This window comes from Chroicocephalus ridibundus, chromosome 14 (assembly GCF_963924245.1).
Source record: "Chroicocephalus ridibundus chromosome 14, bChrRid1.1, whole genome shotgun sequence".
NCBI lineage: Eukaryota > Metazoa > Chordata > Aves > Charadriiformes > Laridae > Chroicocephalus > Chroicocephalus ridibundus.
The window spans coordinates 9348186-9371981 of NC_086297.1; the positions used below are offsets into that span (position 1 = coordinate 9348186).

Genomic DNA, 23796 nt, shown 5'->3' on the forward strand with positions numbered 1-23796 from the left:
AATTGTAAGGCTTTGTTGGAAGTTGTGTGCTTTGCTCTTGTGATTTGCTTTACTGTTTGTTTTTTCTCCTGCAGCTGGGGAGTTCAGCTGGGGACACAGCTCAGGCAGCACGTGCTCTCGCAAGCGCGGGAAGGGGAGCGGGGAAGGCCTGTGCTGTGAACCTGGCACCAAGGTGGCCCTGGCTTCTGACAAAAATTCTTTGCCAAAAAAAAAAAAAACCAAAGCACTTTTGCTGTTTGTTGTGGTTGGGTGATTTGGCTCACAGCAAGGTCACCCCAGATGGTTGCTCCTGTACAACTGAGGAGCTGTCAGGCAGTGGGAGGAAGAAGGTGCTCCTTAAACCAGCTTTGCTGTCATTGTGTTTTGCATGTGGCTGCAGTTGATCTGCCGTTGATTGGCGAGCTCTCTCAGTGCAGTTTGGGATAAAATGAATGGATATTTCATTGCTGCTGGAGTGGGAAACCCTTCCTGCCCCCAGTCTCAGCAAAATGCTTCCTTTGCACACCTTGACCTGGCACTGGGGTTTGTTGGGACCATACGTGAGCAGATTTAACCCAATAAAGCAGCAAGAACAAGCTGAGGAGAGAAAAATAAGTAACTTTCTAGCATGTTAATGAAGTTACAGGAAAGCTAACAGTATCAGAGTTTGGTAGGGAGAGGAAGGACTGTGTAGTTTGCGGGAGAGAAAAACAACTTTTCTGCCCCTCTTTCCTCCTCACCGCAGTGGCTTTGTTTTGTGGGGGAGCTCTGCTGTGCTGTAGAGACCGCAGTGTGCACAGTGGCCATGCAGAAGCCACCAGATGCTGTATTTTCAATTAAATCTTGAAAACGGGCACTGCAGACCAGCAGCACCTGAGCTCGAAGGATGTGATTGATGTGTCTGTCATGGGAGCTCTAATATGCTGTTGCTCTGTCCAGTTTCATGCCGTTTTAGCCAGATGTGTGAACTGTCCCTGATAATTCTAGGGAGGTGTTGATTTGGGGGCCTGATGGTTTAACAAGCTCACTGTTAGTTCTTTGTGTGACACCTACTTGTTCATCAGGTGGTGAAGTGTTTCCACTGTACGTCTTGGCCAGCTGATTCTGCCAGGGTAACTGCAACGGCATGAAGTATATTTTTGAAGAAACGCTGTTCATACTGTACCTCCTCGTCAGAAATGGAGCAGTGTCTCTGGCTCAGGGTGTTCTGGTGCCAGACCCGAGTGTCACAACACTCTGATCCAGTCCAAGCTCACTTTGCTGGCTCTAATTTGCTCAGACCAGTCTAGGAGGTTAATGCTGTGCTGGCAGGCGTCCTGCTGGTCACACATCTGACCTTCTGCTATCAGTGTCAACCAGCATAAGCTCTGGGCTGTGTGTTACGGCTGTTTTGGCGGAAATGCAGTCACGTTGCCATGCCTGCACGTGCTTGAGTTGATCTGGCAGCCTTATTTCACCATGACGCCGCAGGCTTGAGAGTAGCTTCCCCCCAGCTGGAGAGGAGATGGTGCCACTAGTGTGCTGTTGGAAGTTTTCACGGTAGAAGTGCTATTGGGAAGGATTTTAAGGAGAGCTGGCATGGCATGCTGCTTCGCTTAGATGTTTCAGTTGATGCTGATCCCGAGAAGTTGGCTTCATGTAGGACAGTGGTCTCTAGCTTTAGCTGGATTTCTGGCTACCATCCTGACCAGGTAACGTCTCCTGCACCGAGCAAAGCTGCACTCCGTTCACCAGTTGTAAAGTCACATGTTTTGAATTGGCAACCAATTGTCCTTTTCTGCTTTGTCTCCTGATGTTGAACTGACCTGGGCAGAGCTGTCTGACAGTCTCAAGCTGCAGTTAAAGACGTTTCACTTGTGTACTGCTGCAGACTGACACCTTTGATCGTTTTATTATTTGAACAAGCACTTCCTTTTCCTTTCACTAATGCTGCTATTCCCTGGGTTACAAATTCATATTTTTGGCCAGGTGGACTGTCAGAATAAAGCATACGGAGCCCTAGACAGGGTGATTGCAAATATCCTGATCTTAGTTGCTCCTGGAAAATAACCTATATTTATCCTTTAAATCCAAAATGTATAAATTTTGCTGTACTTAAAACTTGTCAGGTGTCTAATAAAGGGGGGAAAAGTTGGATATAAATCAGAAAAGTATTTTCTAATCTTGAAGAATTTTAATTTTAAAAACAAAGTGATTTGTCTGACCGAGGATTTTCCTGTCAGCTAACTTTTAAACAATAAAGCGTTTTCTCAATGTAATTAATATGCACCATAACCATTTGCAGGAGGGCCGTGGGTCACGAGCTGTTTGTGACAGCCTTGTGGGGTCTGGCTACCTGGCGCACGCGCTGAGCAGCTCTGATGTCTGTGCCCAGCTTTCCCTGCAGCGTGCTTGCTCCGACTGAACATCCTCGTTTCTTTTCAGGTGGCTGGACCAGAAGATCGCCCTGCAGGATGGTGAGAGTGCTGCTCTTGCAGTTTGGTTATACCTCTGTGGTCTTTTTAGATTATAGAAAGTAGTTTTGCTTAACTAATTGGTAAACATAAATAAAATCTGATTCAAAGTTGACTTTCTTCCTTTCTTTGTATTTAATACTTGCTAGTGTGCATGGACAAAGTAGATTTTTAACATGCTGGATGTGTGCATACAGGCAAGTAGGCATGTAAAACTACTTCTGCACTGACACTTGTGGCTTGTGCCCGGGGCAGTCACACGCTGGAGACGTGTAGTGCCGTGGGGGTCTGTAGGGCTAATTCAGTCTTGAATTCAGCAGCGCTGAAGGCATTTGAGAGCATCTCCTCAGTGTGCCAAGCTCCCATCTCCACTAGAGGGTGTGAAGCTCCACGGAATGGCTGAATTTCACTGAAACTGGAAAACAGGGAGACTTTCTTCCATTAATCGGATGCGCGGGCAGCGAGGCCGTGGTGGGATTACGTTCCCGTTGAAGATCCCCGCTCTGCACGTTGGCAGCAGCCCAGGTTGCTTGTGCGTTATACAACCATCAGGCGGGCTGGCCGCGCGCTCAATGTGATGATGCTCGTCCCTGGCCAGTGGAATTATTCGTAAGCAATGTGCGTGTGTGCCTGGGGGGCACCGCTCTGCTGCGGGTTTGATACAGTTGGTGCCAACTTCCAATGCGGGTACCTGGAAGAGGTTGCTCGAAGGGTTAACTTGCAGATGTTAAGTTCCCTTTCCTTCCACCTGGGCAGTAATATGTACCCTTGCTTGGAACCCTTGATCTGGAACACTCCCAAGCGAAGCTTGAGGCCAATGTGCTGTGAAATGCCGTGAACGCGTGCTGCTTGCTGGGTTGTGTTGTGTTCCCTGGGCTTAGTGCTCGTAGGAAATGCTGCAGAAGCCGGTCAGCTCACAGTGGCCAGCCTGGCTCCTTGGCTGAGCACAGGATTTCTTCCTTGCTAAATTTTGCCTCTTAAGTGTCACGTTAAGAATGAATTCCTGAGCAGAATCCAGCGATGCTGGCTTTGCTCCAGCACTCGTACTGCTTGAGAAGGAGTGCCTAAAGGAGAGATGGGCATCTTCATGAGTACGTTATTGCTGTGCCTTGAGATGCAGAGGAGTGCACGCTCCTCTCTAGCTGCTGGTACCCGGTGGGGTCTGTGGACATTTTGGAGATCGATCTTTCTGTTGGCTGAAGGATGATGTCTGCCGGTTGCTGCTCCTACCGCAGCTGTCGGGGTGGAGGCTGCTGGAGAGCCATGGGGAGGCAGCCAAAATGGGGTGGTGCTCGCAGGGCTGAGGAGTGAGTTGAGGGTGGGGAGGGGGGTGTCTGCAGAAAAGGGCAGTCCTGCAAGGCTTTTCTGCCTTTGCTTTGTTTTCAGGAAGATTTTAGATCTTTTTGACCCTGCGGCTTCTGCAAAAATAATGTCAGTGTTCTCTTTGAAGGTTTTAATTCAGAATGGGTCAGCGTGGAGCTGGTCACCGTTTGCCTTTTAAAAAAAAAAAAAAAATGTTTTTCCCCAGCTTCTCCTGGGGGATGCCATGTCTTGATACGGTCATATGCACATGACCGCCAAGTGTGGTCCCCAGCCCATCCCAGCGCCTCTCCCGGGGTCTTGCTGTGAAAAGAGTCCAGTGGAAAGAGTCATTAGTTGCACTAGAAGCACTGTTGCAGTAAAAGCCTCTTTGGGCTGATGGGTGGAGGCAGGATGCGGCTCGGTGTGCTGAGGTCGCTGCTTAACCTACACGCAAAGTGGATTAGGGATTGTAAACAGCCTTCATTTGAGGAAAGCACAACCGCCCCGGGAGAAGTGGGTCAGTTGGATATTTGGGGCTGCGTAACTTGCAAATCATGCTTAAGGATCTTATTTGTTTAGCAGTGGGAGTGACTCAAATTGCATTGTAAAAATGGCTTGTGCCTGTTGGGAGCAGGGTGATGCATCCCCTGTCCCTGCTTGCCTGCTCCGGAGCCTCTCGTGGCTCAGGGAAGATGGGTGCACCTGGATTTGCTTATCAGTTGCCCATTTGGTTTTCCTATAACTTGAAGCTGCTGTGAGTTTCTTAAATAGTAACTGAGAATTTATTGCCAAGAAAGAGTAGGCAAACACCCTCACCAGTCAGCACTGGTATCGCATGGGTATGTTTTGAAGCCCGTGCTGTTTTACTAGTTTTACCCACTACTTGGGCAAAATTAATCCCTACCGTGGTTAGCTCCAGACTCTCCCAGAAGGGAAATTGTTTTTAACCCTGTGGTCAACAAGGCACTTATCGCCCTCTCCCTCGCTGCTCTCTCTTGCTCGGGGGAAGGTGGGCAATGTCAAACAGCCTGTCTTCCCCGAGGAATTCCTGCATCCGCAGCAGGTCGGTGCTGGGCGATGTGAGGGCGGCTGCGAGCCCTGCATGCGTTGCAGAGGGACCCAGGAGAGGTGCTGAGGGCGCCGGCAGGGATGGCAGGTTGCACCCAAACGCAGACTTTGGGTGTTGTCACCAGGTCCCCAAAGCGGTCCTTTCTCCAGCTCTCCAAACACAACGCCATTTATTTTTCTTCCCTGTCTGTGAAGGAGGTTGTATGCAAAATGCTTTGGCCACCACTGAAGCTCCCTGTTTTTGCAAACACAACCCCACCGTCAAAGCATGAGTAATTGTTTGGAGGAGCCTCGTCCGCCGTTTGCGCCCTGTGTGCTGCGATAAGGTTGAGCCACGCACTTGTTTGTGCCGTTTGCAAGCCATTCCTTCCTGAGCGCGTAAGAATAGCTCATCTCATGAGTAGACAAGTCTCCAGAGCAATGAGTTATCTGCTTGGACGCGTTCCCCACGCTGACAGTGAGCTGAGGAAACGTGTTTTGTTGGAGCAAGGCCTTTGCTTGCTGGAGGGAACGTCGCTCTTTGGCAGGTCACAGTCCTGGTGACCCTCCAAGCGCTGCTTTTCCCTGTGCTGGGGCAGCGCGGTGCCTTTGCTCCCCATGTGGCCCCTGGGTCTCTGCAGCTTCTCATCCATCTCTGGCTCTGTCAACCTCCTTGAAGATGGCTCCATGGACGGGAGCTGCTGTAATCCTTTGCACGGGTGGGTGGCCTGCCTGGCTGCAGCATCCGACCTGTTCTTCCAGCCCCAGGCAGCTCAGCTCCCCTCTGCTCTTCCCTTATGCTTCTGGGTCCCTGTTTCCCAGCACGTGGGATTTCTCTGCTCATTTCATCCTGTGCTCTAACATGGTTCCTCTGGCCGCTCTGGGGACATGGGGACGGGAGCTGCTCCAGCAGCCTGGCACTGCGGGAAGGGAGCTGGAGTGCTCACTGTGCCCAGCTCAGCCTGGCTCTTCTTCCTCCTCACAGGGAGCTGCTGACGCAACTCACTCGCTTGGCAGAAAAGCCTTTTATTGTTGCTGGATGAAGGAGCGAGGCTGGCCCACAGAAGGTCCGGGTGGGCACTGGGGGAGCCGGACCTCTGCCTTTTGGCAGCATTGAGCCCTTATGTCAGCTCTGGTGAGGTCATGCTCTGCGCATCCCGTGCCTTTTTGGAAAAAGCTCTGCCCATTGTGTTTTTGTAGGGAGACTGGGATCTGTCCTGCACCCTAAACCGAGGGCACCGAGCACAGACACTGCTTCCAATATTCTCTTCTGCTTCTAACCACAGAACTGGGTTTTTTATGGCTTCTCAGTAGTTCTTACTGCAAGGGAAAATCCTTCTGGACTCGAGGCCCTGGAGATCTCGGTGCTGAAGGTCACCCCCGAGCTCTGCCAGCAGCCAGCAGCATCTGGTCCCTGCTGAAGCTGCCCGGCAGCACTTCCCAGCACAGCAGGCAGCTCTGTGGTGATGGTGGACAGTTATTCAGTGCAAAAGTGGGTCTGTGCAGGATGGCAGAGTCAGGCCACTTTGGTTTTGGGAAATACTGCCCTTTCTGACATGCAGCTGATTTCTTTTCCCCAGCAGGAAAGTGCCCCAGCTCATGGGGCACTCTTTGGGGAGACCTTACAGCAGCCTTCCAGTACCTAACGGGGGCCTACAGGAAAGATGGGCAGGGACTCTTTATCAGGGAGTGGAGCGATAAGATGAGGGGTAACGGTTTAAACTGAAAGAGGGGAGATTTAGATTAGATCTCAGGAAGAAATCCTTTGCTGTGAGGGCAGTGAGCCCCTGGCCCAGGTTGCCCAGAGAAGCTGTGGCTTCCCCATCCCTGGAGGGGTTCAAGGCCAGGCTGGACGGGGCTTAGAATCATAGAATCAGAGAATTGCTGAGGTTGGAAGGGACCTTTAAAATTATCGAGTCCAACCTTTAACCTACCCTGACAAAAGCCACTTCTAAACCATGTCCCTAAGTGCCCCATCCACCCTTTTTTTAAACACCTCCAGGGATGGTGAATCCACCACCTCCCTGGGCAGCCTATTCCAATGTTTAATAACCCTTTCAGTGAAAAAATGTTTCCTAATATCCAATCTAAACTTCCCCTCACGTAACTTGAACCCGTTCCCTCTCGTCCTATCACTTGTCACCAGGGAGAAGAGGTCAGCCCCCATCTCTCTACAACCTCCTTTCAGGTAGCTGTAGAGGGTGATAAGGTCTCCCCTCAGCCTCCTCTTCTCCAGGCTAAACAACCCCAGCTCCCTCAGTCGTTCTTCGTAAGGTTTGTTCTCCAGACCCCTCACCAGCTTTGTAGCCCTTCTCTGGACACGCTCCAACACCTCAATGTCCCTCTTGTAGTGAGGGGCCCAAAACCGAACGCAGTACTCGAGGTGGGGCCTCACCAGTGCCGAGTACAGGGGGATGACCACTTCCCTAGTCCGGCTCACCACACTATTCCTGATACAGGCCAGGATGCTGTTGGCCTTCTTGGCCACCTGGGCACACTGCTGGCTCATATTCAGCCGGCTGTCCACCAACACCCCCAGGTCCTTTTCTGCCGGGCGGCTTTCGAGCCACTCTGCCCCAATCCTGTAGCGCTGCATGGGGTTGTTGTGACCCAAGTGCAGGACCCGGCACTTGGCCTTGTTGAACCTCATACCATTGGTCTCAGCCCATCGGTCCAGCCTGTCCAGATCCCTCTGCAGAGCCAACCTACCCTCAAGCAGACCAACACGCCCGCCCAGTTTAGTGTCATCTGCGAACTTACTGAAGGTGCATTCGATCCCTTCATCCAGATCATTGATAAAGATGTTAAAGAGAACCGGCCCCAGCACCGAGCCCTGGGGGACACCACTTGTGACCGGACACCAACTGGATTTAACTCCATTTACCACCACTCTCTGGGCACGGCTTGGAGCAACCTGGGCTGGTGGGAGGTGTCCCTGCCCAGGGCAGGGGGTGGCACTGGGTGATCTTTAAGGTCCTTTCTAAGCCAAACCATTCTGTGATTCTATGGCAGGACTGTGATACCATTGCTGTACGTGAGGATCAGCTGTGGCACGGTAGCGACCATGGGGAATGACTTGGCTTTTCAGCCCATTCGGATGCCAAACTTCTTTTGGGAGAAGTAAAACTTCAGGTCAGGACTCTTGGACCAGGATGCAAATTCTGTGTAATAAACTGATTTCTTCTGTAACAGGCAAAAAAAAAAAAGAAATTTAAAAAAAAAAAGCCCCTCCACTGGAGAACTGTGGCTGCAGGTGCAGTAAAAGCTGTCTGTGCCCTCTTGTCTGTGCTGGCAGATGCCAGGGACAACAGTGCCACACACAGCTCTGCCACCAGCCACCACGGCCTGATAAGGAGGTTTGTGCTTGATATGGTCTGTATAACCTGCTGGGCCAGAGCAGCCACGTTCGTCTTCTTTTTGGACTAATCAGGATCTGTTAAATGGAAAAACAGGAAAATCAGACTCGGAGAAGGTGGTGGGGGCTGTCAGGCTTCTCTCAGCAAAACCAAGTGCAAGGCTGACGGCTTTTGCGTGGCTGGAGCGGGCACTGCAGCTCCTCTGTGCTTTCCAACCCCCGCCCCTGGAAATGTCTTCAGAACCGGAGACCCAGCTTGAGGGGGGGGTTCGTTCCCTCCTCGCCAACCAGCACAAGGCATGGAGGACAAGTCAGAGCCAGCCTCCTCCCCTCATTTTCCACATCAAATTAGTCCTCCAGGCTGAATAATTATTCTCTCTTCCAGGCAGGGTTTTAAGGGCGTTGTTTTTATTGATGGGATGAGGGTTCTCCTCCTAAACAATGAATCCCGGTCACAGAGCCCCAATCTGGCCATCTCCTGAAGGCCGAAGGATGCTGCCTGGGTACAGAAAGGTTGGGATGTCGTGATACTGTGAGTGTTTCTTCTTACAGTCCTCGATCCTGAATTCAGTGCTCTAGAATTAATAGCTTCTTCCTTTTCCTTTAAAGTTTCTGGGGAAAAACAAAACAAAACACCAAATGCTCTGAAATTGGCCCAATTTGGGGTTTTCAGCGTTGGAATTTCCTGTGGAATAGAAAACCTGGGACTGGCCAAGAAGTCATAAAAGATGTACAGAAGTAAAACCTGCAGCGAGGCTCCTCGCTCTGCTGGGCTGCCTCGATGTTGCTGGAGTCTTCTTTTGTGCTCTCACCTGGGTTGTTTGTTTTTAACGAGTCCATGCACGATGTTCTGGATTTAAAATACATGCCCTAATCCCCGAGCTGGAGGGCAAGCCCTTGGGACGGCGGGGATAAAGGACCTGCTGCTTCCCGCAGCCAGCTGCAGCGGAGAGGGGTGCAGCGAGCGGGTATGAAACCCTGCGGGCACCTAGGAGCAGAAGATGGATGAGAGAGCAATTCCCCTGGCCACGTGATAGAATAAAATATCTGATCCCTCTTGTGAGGCATCTAACGCTGAGCATTTTTCCTCCTAAGTAGAAAGCAAAAGAGCAGGCAGTGCCTTTGGCCACCCGTGGGAGCGTGGCTTACTCCCATGTTACAGATGGGCAAAGCAAGGCATGCGTGGCCCGGCCAGTGAGTCCCTTTTTTGCAGACGCACAGCAACCAGCTGCTGTTTGTGGTGCTCTCCCCTCCTGGAGCTGCGGGCAGGAGGAGGCCTGAGGCAGGGTGAGGGGAGGCAGCTCCATGGAGGCAGGCAGGGGACAGATCCCAGCTCCAGCGTGGGGAGATTGGTGGGACCACCAGTGCCCTGAGCCCTCCTGTGAGATTCTCCATCCAAGGACGTTGTTGCCAGTGCTGAGACCCGGCTGAATGGGCCACCGGTGGGAATTCACTTGAGGACAAACACAGACGTACTTGGAGCCTGAAGGCAGCACGGAGCCAGGGCTGCAGCTGAGCCGTGCGGAGGAGGCTGGCACACAGCGCTGATGGGAGATGGGGAGGACAACAAGGCTTGCGGAGCTCTACAGGGATGGTATTTTCTCTGCGCCACTGGTCCCTCCTCATCCCTCTCTGCGCAGCCTTTGCCGTGCCCTGGTACTGCCTTGCCGTGACGGTGTGCTCCTCCCCAGGCCCCAACCTCGCCTTTATCTCCCGTAACCCTGCCCAAGCGATAACCACCCGTGGTGGTCGCAATGGGGGCATCTAGTCGTGGCGGTGTCATCTGGGTGGTTTTGGGGAGACAGATAGCCACAACAGCCAAGGGCTAACTTGAGCAAAGCGTCCACATAACTACAGTACCGGTACTGTGATCAATATGCAAATATGACAAAAAGTCAATCATCTTACCCCCATAAATAGTGAACAGCCCAAGAGCCTTTGGAGCTCTCCTGAATGGCAGCAGGCTCAAGGATCTCCCATTGAGTAGGGACACCTCTCAAGATTACTCCTCAAGGTTAAGAGATTCCTTGCCTCAACAGATCCTCGGTAAGTGGTTTATAGCATGCTAAACTTTGAAATTCTTAGCTAAGTGATATAAAGGATTGATTGTGCACATATAATCCTTTAGACATAAACCGTTGACCAAGTCTGGGGCTTGGATCGGATCCAGCTGCACCTAGGCTCCACTCTGAGGAGGAGTTTAGAAAAGCAAGGGTGTGCTTTGAACCTCATGAGTCAACAGGAGGGTCTCCCTGGTGGCTCTGTCTGACCCTGTTCTCTGTGCAGTAAATAACCAAGTGGACCTTGCCATTGAATCCTGTTAAAACTGACGCATTTACTATCAAACTTTGTTAAATTGTTGATTTGTATCAATAAATAGACTGCCGCTTCTCTCTTAGGAGTGAAGTGTATCGCTCCATCGGCGACACTTGCAAGGCAGAGCAGAGGGAAAGGCCGGCTGGGGATGGTGCCACGCTGTGTTCGGCAGCAGCGCCAGCAGCCGCATCCTGGTGTACTCATCCAAGCCAAGGAGTGATGATGGAAGGTAGGTCAGAGACCGACTGTGTCCACCGGTGCCAGATCCTGGTACAAAGCCATGGCTGTAACCCAGCCAAGCAAATCCTTCATCAGCTGAGCATGAAATGGATATTTATGTGTGCAAGTCAGAAATAATGAGGAAGGAGGCAGAGGTGTTTGCATATGCACCCACGTTTTATCTCAACTGCAGACGGGCCAAATCCTGAGCACTGGGGCTGGGCTGGGGGGAAAGCTGGATGCCAGGGAAGGGGAGCAGGTCCCGTCCGGGCAGGGGAGATGCCCTGGCTGCACAGAATGGGGGCCAGGGGCGGGCAGGTGGCTGCCAAGGTAGGGCAAGTCAGTGAGCAATGGGGAAAACTGCTTTGAGCTCCAGAGCATGTCCCAGCACGTGCCTTTGCCTTGCTGTGGAGGTGGCTTCTCCCTTTGCACTAAGCCCTTAGACCCAGTAGCCATGAGGCCACCTCGCTCCTCCGCTGGGCCAGTCCTCAAGAGCTGGCCAGGAACCAGCACAATGCAGCCACATGCCAGGAGCCTGGCTGTGCTCTGAGGCTGCCTTCTGCTCTCCCCTCCTCTGCTCCTGGTTTGTGCTTAGGCTGGGAGAGCTTCGAGGGCTGCACCCAGCAGGCTGGACCTTGAGCTGGGACAGGAACCGGTTTGTGCCACCAGCCTGTTATGCAAAACGTTGAACTTTGCATTGTCGGAAGAGGAAATGTCTGTACTTTCGCTCTGATTTGTACAGGAATTGAGAGCACGGAGATTTGGGGCTGGGGCCTCTTCTGCTGAGTAAACAGACAGCGAACAGCCTGGTTTCCACCTTTCCTCCCTCTCCAGCATCCATCAAAGAGGCTCCGGCAGCTCTCTCAATGCGTGACGCCTGGGAATGGTGCTAGCAACCACCGGCTCGAGCCAGATCTTTCCACTCGGCATCGCTCAGCCTTTAGCGAAGGTTCACCTCTGCTAGAAGGCTGCTTTTAGCTGCTCCCTTGAGAGCCGTTTTTAGGTCTGGCTGTAGCGCTGGTCTTCGTTCAGCAGATAAAATCCTGTGTTTACTGCTGGAGGGGGAGCAGAGGCTGCAGGGAGGTCACGGCGGGGTGTCTCACTGCCCTGACCCTGGGGAAGGGACGAGGCTGGGCTGGGTACCGCCGGAGCATCACTTGGGGCCTTAGTTCTCACCCGTGCCAGGATTATACAGCAGGAGTTGATTTCAACCACGGTGATGTGATGATGAAGGGAAGGGGAAATCAAAGAAAGCTTAAAAATATATTTATTTATAATCTGTAGCTAAGAAATCTGCCGTGGCTCCAAGTTGGACCTTCCAGCCAGAGGTGAGCTGGCTTAATTTGACAGCTATTTCTTAAATATTTAAGAAGCTGCCTGGAATGAACTGAATGCTTCCGAGTAGTGACCTAAATTCCACTTGCTGTAAATTTCAATAGAAAGTGGATTTGTGTGCCTGCCAGGAGCAGGCCACTTTGCAGCTTCATTGATCTGCACAACCCATGTGCTGTGCAAGTGCCTTCCTCAGCAGATTTTTAAAGAGCTCACTGCTGCATGCTACTAGCCTGAAATGTGGCTTCTTTCCTTGCTTTTCTCCTCCCTTCCTCTTTTTTTTTTTTCTTCCTGGTGCAAGTGCATCATTTGTTTACTAATCACATCGCATCGTTAGCTGCACAGAGTCATCCCACCGGCTGTGTGGGCACGGATATAGCAGCTGGGAAGGAAAATGTCACTCTCCTTCAGCTCACTTGATGTGCTTCGCTCTCAAATCCCATCCCACGCTGTGGAGGCCAAAGACTTCTGCAGCCCCGGGGGCTGCCTGCAGCTCTCCAGCAAGGTCACCTGGGGTTCTGACACCCCCTCGAATAAGCTTCCTTCCCTTCTGCTGTCCCCAAAGCGCTGTCTATCCCTGTGTAACCACGACTTTGGATCTTGTGGAGAGGTGTGATGGTAGCACAGATGGCTCACACTGAGTCTTGCTAGGGAAGAAAGCCTGGGGAGCTGTGGTGCTGCCAGAGCTCTGGATGCACGAGCAACATTCATCTCCCCAGGCCTGACCAGGGTCACGCAGCTGATGCTGAGCTCCCTTCCCATGGCAGCCTGTTTGCGGCCCACCTGCCCAGGTTAAAGGTAGTGTCGGGGGCTCCATACAGCCACCATGGGGACACAGGGCCTCTGCAAAGCTACAGCTGCTCCCACGTTGTCAGACATGGAGCGACTCCCTGGTTGAGCTGAATTAATGCGTGAGGGGAAAGGTGATGTGTCCCTGTAGCTCTGAAGTTGGGTACCCAGCCCTGCCTTCCCTGGAAGGGAGCCTGGAGAAGAGAAGGCTCCAGGGAAACCTTAGAGCCCCCTCCAGTACCTAAAGGGGCTACAGGAAAGGTGGGGGGGACTCATTATCAGGGAGTGGAGCAATAGGATGAGGGGGAACGGTTTCAAACTGAAAGAGGGGAGATTTAGATTGCATATTAGGAAGAAATTCTTTGCTGTGAGGGTGGTGAGCCCCTGGCCCAGGTTGCCCAGAGAAGCTGTGGCTGCCCCATCCCTGGAGGGGTTCAAGGCCAGGCTGGACGGGGCTTGGAGCAACCTGGGCTGGTGGGAGGTGTCCCTGCCCAGGGCAGGGGGTGGCACTGGGTGGGCTTTAAGGTCCCTTCCAACCCAAACCATGCTGTGATTCCCCGCAGGAACTCTGTTCTGGGGCTGGGGGGAACATGACATCCTGGTCCCCTGCCACTTCTGCCTTTGTCTCTGCATGAAGCTGATGGTCTCACGGGTACCTCCAGCCTGAGGCTAGGCCATGTAACAGCACAAAACATGCGGTGTTTTGGAAGCTCCATGGCCTTGCTGTGGCTTGGGGAGGGCTGCAAGTGCTGGGCACTGCATGTGGGGCAGGCAGACTGCAGCTGAGGCAAAGCAGCAGAAAACGAGGGACTAACCAACAACCCTGTCCTACAGAATGATGTGCCGGCATCCAGCAGGAGCTCTGACAGCTCTTCCCAGCTCACAGCACGTGGCAGAGCTGCTTTCCAAGAGGAGTTTTCCTACTCAAAGACGATCCCAGCAATGCCAGGCTGGCACAGACAGCAGCTGATCCTGCGAGCAGGCAGGGGTGGGCTTGGATTCAGGAGTGCATGCTCATGTTGAAGGTATGTCTAAGGGAACTGGTTGCACCTCAGAGAAGTGTCTCCAAGGGGAGAGATTAGAAAATGCGGGTTTTCCTCATCCAGCTCCACAGATGGAGCCTGTGCAGGTGGGAGCATGGGAGGGACTGAAAATACCCCAAACCCAACATCAGGAATGGCTAGTGTCACGGGTAGAGGTTGGAGAGAAATATCCCCCTCTTCTAACCAACGTCTCTGTGTCTTGCTTATGCCTGAACGTTGGGAAGAGACGTCTGGGGTGGCCTCCAGTGCTCCTCTTGCTGTATGGGTGACGAAATTGGGAAGGAATCCCTGTGCTGGAGCCATGGAACACAGGGCTCTCCTGCCAAGGACTGCCATGGAGGGGGCTTTCTTGGGCTGGGTTTTGGCAAGATATTGGCAAGGCTGGTCCAAAGTAGCAGCAGCCTTTCCCCTGCCTCTCCCTCCCCTCTGGCTACCAGCACAGACGATGCCCAGGGGCGGTGAACCTGGCTGTCCTCTCCGCTGGGAGATGGGCTGCTTCACCTCCGCTGTACGATGGGGATTTATTTTCACAAGTTAAACCCAGGTCCTGAACAAAGAGGCCACAGCCAGGACCAGCAATATGAGAAATCTTGGGGACGGGGCCTTGCTGGCTGTCAGTGTCCAGACAAGGCCTAAATTAATTTCCCATAAATCTGAGAGGCTCTGCCCGATTCCCGGCTTCTCAGCATCTCTGTTGGAGTTGCCTGTTATTTATTTGCCTGAGCTCTAAGGAGATCTGCAGTATGTTTTACCGAGGCAATGGCCCAGGTCCTGTTCTCTCCTATCGCCAGCACCCTGAGCTTTTCCTTACTCTGGCCACCAGTGGAGGGTTTCTCGCCCGGCCCCAGGTGGCTCCATCTGTCCCCAAGCCTTGTCCGTCCCCAGCTGCAGGACAGGCAGGGAGGAAGGAAGATTGGAGGCAGGAGGTCTCCTGGCTCTCTCCTGCTTTGGCTTTGGTCAGTGTGGGTGGTTCAGCCCTTTTGAAGGGAGGAAAACTGTGCCTGGGAAGGGGCGGCTCCGCAAGGTCCCCTCCCGGCACCTAGCAGAGCGGTGCTGGCAACCGACCGTGCTGGCCCGGCTGTGACCGGGCACTGGGCACCAGGAGCTTCCCCGCTTTGCTCCCCAGCCCAGCACCATCATGCTGCTCAGCAGCCCGGAGTCTGGGCTTCGTGGCTGGAGCAAATGCACTTGTCGGTGCTGAGGAAAGGGGTGGTCAGGGCACAGCTGCCAGGGAAATCGGGTTTTAAGTGTTGGGAACGTCCCCAAAGCAGCAGTTTCTCTCTGCAACCCATGAGGGGGTTAAGTGAAAAATGAAATTTCTCTCCATCTCCTTCCTTGCGCTTTCTGATCTCCGCCAACGGAGCTGAAGATGGGGGAGGATTTTTTTTCTATATTTAGCTTTGGAGAAATTGCTATAACTAATCGGCTTTAGGATACTGGGCTCTCTCTTTTATTTTATCTTTTTCTGTCACTAAGACCTTGTCATGTGGCTGTGGACTGCAGCTCGCTGGCTCTCGCTGTTTGCTGGGCTTAGTTGTTTTTTTTTCATGGAGTCAATTCATAACCCGTAAAAGTAACACCTCCAGCTGTTTCACTTGCAGCTGCCGGGCTGGAGTCTAATTACCCGGCCTTGGATCCCAAATCCTGCTTTGCATGTAAAAGTGCCAGTAATAGGAAGAGGCAGAGGAGATGGCAATGCAAAAAAGGAATGCGGTTTGGGGTGCTATTTTTAGCCTTTTCAAGCCCAATGTAAAAAGACCCTTAGGCTGCTTGTGTCCTGCTGAATCTGATCATATGCGCAATATTGTTCCCATGGCAGAGCGCAGCAGCCGGGGTTGGTTGGGGTTTATTTTTGGCAGTTAGCGTGCCTGCATTTAAAACCTCCTTCTGGGTTAGTTTGAGCAGTGCTGTGTTGATGCGGCTCACATCCAGGTATTAATGGGTTTTTTTGCAGTCACCTGTAGTTCTCTGGGTGTTGCTGACCCTGCCCATGCTGGATGTGGCCGGGGCAGTGGTGGGGAGGGAAGGCACACAGTTCCTCACCCAGTGCGGAGCTTGTGTCTCACAGAGTGGTGGTAAAGGGGTGCCCAGTCCCCCTCAAAAAGTCCTGTCCAGTTGGGACATAAAATTAATTTAGCTGGAGCTCTGGTGGATATACAATGATCTGGATCCAAGGGTCTGGAGCACAAGTCTTATGGGGAGCAACTGAGGGAACTGGGGTTGTTCAGTGTGGAGAAAAGGAGGCTGAGGGGAGACCTTCTCGCTCTCTACAACTATCTCAAAGGAGGGTGTAGCGAGGGGGGGGTCGGTCTCTTCTCCCAAGTAAAAGGCAATAAGACAAGAGGAAATGGCCTCAAGTTGCACCAGGGGAGGTTTAGGATATGGATATTAGGAAAAAAATTTTCACCGAAAGGGTTGTCAAGCATTGGAACAGGCCACCCAGGGAAGCGGTGGAGTCACCAACCCTGGAGTTACTTAAAAGCTGAGTAGGCATGGTGCGGAGGGACATGGTTTAGAGGTAACTTGGCAGTGCTGGGTTAACGGTTGGACTTGATGATCTTAAATGTCTCTTCCAACCTAGACGGTTCTATGATTCTATAATTCTATCTCCTTCCCATGTATTCCTGTCTGTCTTGCACACTCTTCTGCTTCCAGACTGGATGTCATCTGCTGGGCAGATTTGTCCTCTGCTTCTCTGGAGCCTGGGGGTCTGGCCTCTGCTCTGTTAGTGCCACCTCCACTCCCACCACTGACCTCTTCATCTGACCTCTTGCTGCCTCCTGGGTGCTGAAGACGCCTCTCCTTTCCTGCTCCCCTGGGCTTCGGTTCTTTTCATCACTGGGCTCTTGTTTAATTCAGGCTCAGGCTGCTTATGACCAAAAGCAAATCCAACAGAACAGCTGTTCATTAGCTAATTTGAAATACTGAGTGGTCACACATTAGTCTGTAGCTACCAGCTTGAAACCACAACTGCAAATAGGCTTCCTGTGCTGGAGATCATCCCCTTCATTAAACCAAGTTATTCTGAGACTGCTATTTGGAAGCTGCCCTCAGAAAAAAAACTCCTCCACATCCCACTTGCACAGGGGTTGCAGAGCCAGTGCTCCACTTAAAAGGCAACTGCACCTCTTCCATCTCTGCTCAGGTTCCCCCTGCCCCACACTGACAGCTACTAGAGCCAGGAGGTGTTAAACATATCATTTCTCATCCCTAGAGAGATGGAGCCGAGCTCTCGGTGGGTACCCCTTCCGTGGAGCTCTGCTACCAGTTTGCTTATCCAAGGGCAGAGGATGCTATCCATCTCTGTTCACTCTTGCCTAGCACAGAGATTGCAAACGTGGCTTTCCATCATGCGGTACATTGGCCAAATTAATTCCAGGACAGGGAGTCAGCCAGTGGTGCTTGAGGCCGAGACAGATTAATGCTGCAGCCATGTCAAAATCAGCAGCGTGCCAGCTCCCTGGCCACAGCCAGCCTTCTGCTCCGCAATGTCCTTCGCCTCACGCTTTTCAGGAGCACTGAACTCGCTGGAATCGGTGACACAGACAATTCCATCAGCAGGAACATCTGTCTCTAAATTGCGCTCCCCATTCAGGCCGCCGCCGCTGCGAGTGGGTGACATTTCTTACGCGTCTTGCTTGCTTTCTTTAATCTCCCAAACACAGGCACGCCTGTGGAGCACAGGAAGGTTCCTCCCTCCTGACAAGGAAAAAGAAATTAGCAAGCAGATCGAGCGTGTATAGCAAATAATGAGATTGCCTTGGATACAGGACCGGAATTCATGCAAAGAATTCTGCTGATCAGAGAAGATAAGCAGCATTTCTAGGGCCTGCAAATAGCGTCAAGAGACTTCTGTTTCTCAAGTGTTTTCTAAGAGAGCCTTGGACGAAGGCTGCCAGCACAGGCCTGATCCACAGACAGCGCGATTTAAAAAATAAACCCTGAAATAGCTATAGTGGTAGTTATTTTGGTGTGCAAGTGCCTCATAATACGCCTCGTTTTCCTTCAGGAATAAGCTACACAGATCCAGGCGCTGTTATGCTGACAGAGCAGAAGCCACAAAGAAGGATTGTCCCGACACAGCTCCAGTGAAAGGTGCAGTGTTTGCCCACGGGGTGCAGACCCACAACTGGTGGAGTCAGCGCGTACTTTAAAAGGAGCTGGATTTGTGGGACGCTTTTAAAAATAAGTAATTGTTTCTTATTACTCCTCTGGTATTAAAAAAATAAAAAATAAACCCCAACATTTCACAGACAAACAGGGACAAAGTGTGTACCTGGTGAGCAGCACAACAGCTTGATTCAACGCTTGTTGCAGGAGATGAGAGCATTTGTACTGTCAGGCTCATTAAAAAGAGGGATAGTAAACAGCCTTTGTTTTTATTTTTATAGGAAGTTTACTCATCCTTGCATTTGCTATGCCTCCTGGCTGAGCCCGATATTTTTCTAAGGATTGAAAAGTGTTATTAATGAACTGATCAGACCCAGGCAGTCCTTTAAATCCCTAAGAGAGACGACCGGTAACAAGCTGTTCCCTGGAAGGCAGGTACCCCATGGCTCCCAGGCAGTGGCACACAGGCACACGGGAGGTTTCCCAAGGCAATTGGAAAAGCTGGGAATTACAAACAGCCCAGTTAAACCCTTCCTTGCTTGCAACTCCAGCATGACACCTTCAGCAACAATACAATACTCCAGCAAATAAGTCACCATCCAAGTGTTTTTCCCTTTATTACTGGAAAAAAGGTCATGGGTGTGAGTTTCCTTTGACATTTTGGGCCCCTGGTGCCACCTCCTGATGTCTGAGGGATAAAATAATCCTGTGGGAGCCCCAAAGGGTGTCTCCCCCTCCTCACACTCCCCCAGGAAGACTGCGCTATCAACCTTTTGGGTGTTACAAATATCCAACGCGGGTATTGGAATGAGTGTTGGATTTGGTGCTTCATCCAGAATACACGGTACATTAGCTCCTCAGGCTTTAATTATTTCTGTAGCAGCAGCCCCCCCTGCACCACCTGCTCGCTTTGGCTCTAGCACCGCGCTGCTCAAGAGCGGGGACACTGAATTCGACGCAGGAAGCCTCGTGTGGTTACGGGCTTTGCAAGGAGAGGATGTGAATAAGGGCTGGGACACTTTCCACATGCTCATCCCGATTCATGCATTTTATGAATCAGGACTTAGTCTTATTTGCTAACGTTCGTCTCCGTAACCTCTGCTATGTCAATGGTGTCTGTGCTCTGATGTCAGCCGCCGGAGCCCAAGCGCTGGCAGCTGCTGCCTCTGGCTAGCTCCCAGCCTACAATTCCATTTTCCTATCAGGCACTTGAGAAGAAAGGCACAAATGTGTCTCTGACTGTTTGTGGCATCAGAACATAAAGGGCTCCAGCCTATAAGGTCATTTAAGGCTTTTCTACACTGTGACAAATGGGAAAGTTCAGATTAATCAAATAATGGCATAAAGTTAATACACCTTCATTTATACTGCACTAAACTACGGTAAACTAAAGCCAATTTAATGCTGAATTAAAATCTCAGCACAAGAGTTTAATGCCTTCGAGGTTTCGTACATTAACATTACCTCTCTGAACTCACATCTCATCATATCTCCAGGCCAGTCTGGAGCTATTTTACCCCATTCCCAATCTTGTCAATGGGGGAAAAATACAGCAGAGGAGAAGGCAGTGGTGTTCGGGAACAAGGGGATCACCCTGGAAGAGAAGAGCTCTGGTCTGGTTTCTCATACTGGCTGACTGCATGGCTTTTCGTGTAGCATGATGTGAACCTCCATGTTTATATCTGCATATCAGGACGAGTAGTATCTTCCCTGCCGCGACAAAGGGCTTTCAGACCTCCAGAGATGTGTGGAGGTATTTCTCCCCCTGTGTACCGTTTCCCCAGTAGGGGCTATACAAGAAGCTTACAAAAATAGGTGCAGCTGTCACAGATGAGCACATTCAGGTATGTGTCTGGAGGATTCGACTTGGGTGTCACAGTTACTTTAGTTTTAAGAGTAAAGGAGTGAAGGAATTCACACCAGCTCACATCCAGCACCACCGGATACTGTCTCCCCAGACTGACAAGGGAAGGGAAAAATTGTGACACCTAGTTAAGCATCTATAATGCATTTAATAAGAACTTTGTGTAAACCAGAATCACATGTCCCCAGGGCACAACTCTGTCCCATTATCTATTTGTCAGTCATCACACTTATTTTAGCTGGAAATGTTATCATTTGGGAACTTTTTCACGGTTTTAAAGGTTCGGGAAGCAGACATTTATTTCAACATAGTCAGCAGAAAATAAAAAATTCCACCGACTCAGATGGGACTGATTTATTAGGGAACAGCTCTTGAAGAACTTCAATATATCTCAATTCAAAATCTCATCCCTCTTCCACATAATTTTAATAAAGGTACAGCTTAGCAGCAAGACCTTGAATGAACACACGTTCTCTCTTGTTGAGAACTCCTGACAGTCTCCTCTCTTTAGCAGAAAAGCTGCAAAGATGTGACTCGCTGAACAGTAAGAAGCCAGGACCACTTCACTTTTATTCACCCTCTGGGATGCAAACAAAAGAGACCAGAGCAAGTCCCTGCCTGCTGAAATTCCAGGGGCTTGCACTGAATTACAGCAAGGCCCGGAGGCATTTTGAATCTTTTCTTGTATACATCAGCCCCGCACTGCTCCCAGGCAATTGTACTTTAAGTTAGTTATTATTAATAATAAAGGACAGACTACCGATCGTTCTCATTAATTTCCATGGCAATATTGCCTGAAACAAGATAAATGACTGGGCTTTGAGTTGTGTAACCAAAGTCCATAGCGTGAAGGAATGCGATCCAGGAAAAGTGCTCAGATGGTGGGGAGGGACCGACCTTGCATAACCTCCCTAAGGCCCAACTTCCCTTCATATCTGGCGAGCCGCATTCCTAATTTTCTGAAAATATTGAATGATTTGCACTTTCAGCCTCTGTCCTCTGGGCTCCGGTCTTCAGCATGCCTCACAGCATTCCTTAAACATTTCACCCACCCATTTATTCATTTATATTCCTTCTAACGATGCACTGCCGGAGCTTCCATAAGAGAAGATGTAACGAGGAATATAAAGAACAATAGAAAAATTTAGAAACATACTGCTTTCCTCTTCCGTGTCTATCTTGTTAAAATTATTGTTTCTGCAGAAAACAGGCGAGACACCTCCCACGATTGATTTAGACATTAAATTATGGACTTTCACTTTAATGCTTTCACTCTGTCAATAAACTCCGAATACCTTTAAAAGTCCAAATAAAGCTCTTCTGGTTATATGGCCATTTGGTTAAGTAGAATAGTGGCAGTCAGTAAGAATTAAAACATTTCCCAGAATCTAGAAGAGAACTGTTACGAACAAAGAGGAATCTGAGTGGGCGTAAATTCCTCGCCCTGCTATGCTGGTAGGATTATATCTCAGGCTTTCAGAGCAGGAAAAGGATGTTACAGGCATAATGGCAGGGAATATCAATCAGATAACTAAAGCTAATTAGAGAGCTACTAGATTAACTAGTTAACTTCAGCTACATGAAGGCAACTGGCCAAGTGCCATGAAAGAAACCAGATTCAGAGAAACAATTTCTCAACACATTAAACACCTTCTTGTAACGACTAGTTTCAGATGAGACGGCAGACTATTCTTGACTAACTTTAAAAGACACGTGGCTTTTGTAAGAAAGAACTGTAGCTGAATCACTCACTAATAGTAACCACAAATTCAGCCTTCCTAGAAAAAGAATTGCACCAAAAGGACAGGGTAATGGCTGTAAATTTTAGTAGAAAGATTTATTTTCTGAGGGAGTAAGCCAGTAATAAAACATGTTCTGGGCAAACACATTGCCTTAATGGAGTAATTGAAGGGAACAGAGACACGGGCCCCTGATTTTCAAGCCCTTATTTTAACACTGTTTGTGATACGTTGGTACTGTACAAAACATAACTGTATTTCTTGCTTTTAGTACATCATAGTTAAAACCTGCTAGACGTGGTCTAAGACAGAACTCTCTCAGATATCCCCAAATGCTAAGCACCCCAGGCTGGGTGGCTGCTGGCTAGAGACTGAGACAGACCAGAGGCAGAAAGATGCTCAAGCAGGTGATTAGCCTAAATGGGGCGACTGCTCACTACTAATGAAATGATGTAGTGCTTTGTCTCAGGAGACACCATCTGTGATCCCATGCTGCAGTTCTTTGCCCTCTCAGCACAGATAAACCATGTCCCAGCCAGGTCTTTGAGGCCATTTTTCTCCTGTTCTTTCTCCCCTCAGCCTGGCACTATCACCCAGCGATGCCACCACGGCTGCCCCAAGCTGTGGCCATTCCTCTGAGCTCTCGCCTTGGACTCAGCACCGCTCCCTCCCCACGCCCCCTGCTTCCCATCACACTCACTGCCCACCCGGAGCCTCTGAGGGGCCACAGGCCCAGGCAGAGCCGCAGCCTTGCCTCCAGGAGGAATATATCATAGAATCACAGAATGGTTTGGGTTGGAAGGGACCTTAAAGCCCACCCAGTGCCACCCCCTGCCCTGGGCAGGGACACCTCCCACCAGCCCAGGTTGCTCCAAGCCCCGTCCAGCCTGGCCTTGAACCCCTCCAGGGATGGGGCAGCCACAGCTTCTCTGGGCAACCTGGGCCAGGGGCTCACCGCCCTCACAGGAGAGAATTTCTTCCTGATATCTAATTTGAATCTCCCCTCTTTCAGCTTGAAGCCATTACCCCTCGTCCTATCACTATGTGCCCTTGTAAAAAAGTCCCTCTCTATCTTTCCTGTAGCCCCTTCAGACACTGGGAGGGGCTCCAAGGTCTCCCCGGAGCCTTCTCTTCTCCAGGCTGAACACCCCCACTGCCAAAGCCTTGCCCTGAGGGGAGCCATGAAGGGTCGCAGGACCAAAGCGGTGCTCAGGGAGCCTGAAGAAAGGCGAGGTGCCCGCAGCGGGGTGCCACATCCCGCTTCCCCCGCGGTGTGTGTGTGTGTGTGTGTGTGACTGGGTGTGTAGGTGTCCATGTGCCTGTCCCTGTGTGTAATACGAACTTCCCCCTCACGCCTCCGTGGCCGCCCCCCCGCGCCCCACACTGCGCATACTCCCCCCCCCCCAAGCCCGGCGGGCGGCCGTGCGCATGCGCAAAACGGCAGGCGCCCGCGGCCCCCCCCGCCTCCCCGCGGGCCGGCCGCGCATGCGCAGCCGCTGGCCGGGGGCCAGGCCCCGCCCCCCGCCCTGTCACCACTAACAACAGGCGGCGGCGCCTGCCTGCTCCCCCCCCGCCCCCAGCCCCGGCGGAACCGGCGGCGGCGCTGCCCCGCGCCGGCATGAGGCCAGAGCCCGGCTGGCCGTCGTGACGGGAGGCGGTAAGGGTCCCGCGCGGGTGCCTGTCTCCCCGTTTCCCTCCCCGGACCCCCTTTCCCTCACCCTCCGCCGTTGCTCTGTCCCCCCCCGGCCTGCGGCGAGTTTCCCGCCGGCTCCCCTCAGCCCTGAGGAGCAGCCGGCGCTCCCCCTGTCGTGGCGGCGGGGGTTAATGGCCCTCGGGCGGGCGGCGGCCCTGGGTCTGGTCCCCCTCCCCAGGGCGTGGGGAGCCCCTCAGGGCCGCGACGAGCTCCTCCGGGCAGCGGCGGGCCCTCCCGGTGCCGGGCATCCCGCGGCCGGGCCGGCTGTCACAGGTGTCCGCCGGGTCCCCCCCTCCCCGGAGCTCCCCGGCCCGGAGGGGGCACGGCGGCGGGCGGCAGCGCCGTCCCGGCCAGCCTGCGAGGAGAAGCGCTGAGTTTCTTTGTTGTGTAACTCTTTTTGTCCAAGGCTTAGAGAGGGTTTGCGGCTTTTTTGTGCTGATTCAGGTGCTTTTTCTTTTTGCCCTTTTTTTTTTTTTTTAAATGCATGGTTGTCACGGGTGAATTCCTCTCTGGAATAGGATGTCGGGTGAACTTTCTTGTGACTCTTGAATTTAT

General features: G+C 51.7%; 1 protein-coding gene and 1 long non-coding RNA gene across 2 annotated transcripts in view; both read left to right on the forward strand.

Moving 5' to 3' along the window:
• The first annotated feature begins 10220 nt into the window (after nucleotides 1–10220).
• LOC134523424 (uncharacterized) lies at nucleotides 10221–17973 on the forward strand. Its single transcript, XR_010073328.1, has 3 exons — nucleotides 10221–10681; nucleotides 13627–13817; nucleotides 17845–17973. It is a non-coding gene; the product is annotated as an uncharacterized LOC134523424 (long non-coding RNA).
• Nucleotides 17974–23067: 5094 nt separating this feature from the next.
• Nucleotides 23068–23796, forward strand: part of SEC14L1 (SEC14 like lipid binding 1) — a 43521-nt gene continuing 42792 nt past the window's right edge. The window contains exon 1 of the mRNA XM_063352040.1: nucleotides 23068–23205. The gene's annotated coding sequence lies outside the window, so the exon portion shown is untranslated. The remainder of the gene's footprint in view (nucleotides 23206–23796) is intronic.